General features: G+C 37.2%; 1 protein-coding gene across 1 annotated transcript in view; it reads left to right on the top strand.

Annotated features, from left to right (window-relative positions):
* The window catches only part of REV3L (REV3 like, DNA directed polymerase zeta catalytic subunit), a 200,323-nt gene that overhangs the window by 165,445 nt on the left and 33,482 nt on the right, over positions 1-1,396 (top strand). The window lies entirely within an intron of this gene.

Here is a 1,396-nt window from a genome sequence, read left to right as displayed (position 1 = left end):
GACTACAGGTACCTGCCACAATGCCCAGCTATTTTTTTGTTGTAGTTGTCATTGTTGTTTGGCAGGCCCCGGCTGGGTTCAAGCCCGCCAGCCCCCATGTATGTGGCTGGCGCCCTAGCCACAGAGCTATAGGCACCAAGCCTAACTACTTTTTCATTACCTATTTAGTTATTAAATTGTATTGATTATAAGCTATTTATTGTATTAATACACAAGTTTTAAAAACTATTTGAACTGGCTTATAATGAAAGGCAAAGGTATCTTAAAACCCCATGAGAATGTTTCAGTGAACTGTGATGGTTCTTGCAAGTGCCTTCTATTTCTAATTAATACTCCAGCCTGTCTGGTTGTAGTGGTTATTATAAACAATTGGTAATTGCTTGATTCAATTTTGCTAGTAATAAGCAGATTACTTTTTATTCTGGAATCCTTTTGTTTCTTTTTTAAAAAGACTATAAAACATTTATCTATTTCAAGTCTCCTGTGACAGCTTTTTTTCTCTAATTTTCCCAAATAAACTTCTAAATGACTATTGAGCAACTTTTTTTCCCCATTAATGGTATTTTATTACAGATGACAAGCTAATTTACAAATCTTTATGCATTTTAAGAAAAACATTCAGATATCATAAACATAGCAATTTCAATATCCAAGATTCAAATTTACAACAGGAAAATAAACATAGAAACTTATTTTTGCACTACTTGGTTATGGTGCACTACCTTTAATTCCTTATCTAGAGTCCAGAATACGTAGGCAAACTCTAAAAATGTAGCAGAAGCATTTCCGCATGCTGGTATCCATAATCTAGTTTGTGCAGAAATGTTTCCACTAGATTCATAGAGTATTCTTTGGAAAAAAGAAGTGAGGACTGGTCATTTGATTGTTCTTCAGGTCTTCTGCAACTCTTTAATAGGTTTCCATTGTTGGTTGATTGTTACAAGCTTTTGAGGTACACTAGGATCCATAGTTTCCCAAGGTTGTGGATTTCTTTTTCTATCAATAATCATGTCTGTTTTCCAAAGGCAATATACAGCAAAACGACAAGGCTCTGCCCACAGCAATAGTCATGAACAGTGCCAAAGGAATAAGTTCCTTCTTTTTCATCAGGAGTTGGAAAACACCCATGCTGACTTCAGTGTAGAATGCCAAATCTAGAATTAAAAAATCCAAGATACTGATCAAATCTTCAGTCACTAGGACCCAACCTGGTGGACTCTGATGGCCCCCAAAAGCCATCAACGGTTGGCTCACTAGCACCCCTGCAGGAAGAGGAGCAAGCAAGGAAGATGCTAATGCCTAGAACCTCGGAGTTTTTTTGTTTTGTTTTGTTGTGAGACAGAGTCTCACTTTGTCACCCTTGGTAGAGGGCTGTGCTGTCTTAGCTCACAGCAAC

The sequence above is a fragment of the Otolemur garnettii genome, unplaced genomic scaffold (assembly GCF_000181295.1).
Source record: "Otolemur garnettii isolate 467f Iridium unplaced genomic scaffold, OtoGar3 scaffold00002, whole genome shotgun sequence".
Taxonomy (NCBI): domain Eukaryota; kingdom Metazoa; phylum Chordata; class Mammalia; order Primates; family Galagidae; genus Otolemur; species Otolemur garnettii.
This window is presented reverse-complemented; position numbering and strand designations above follow the sequence as displayed.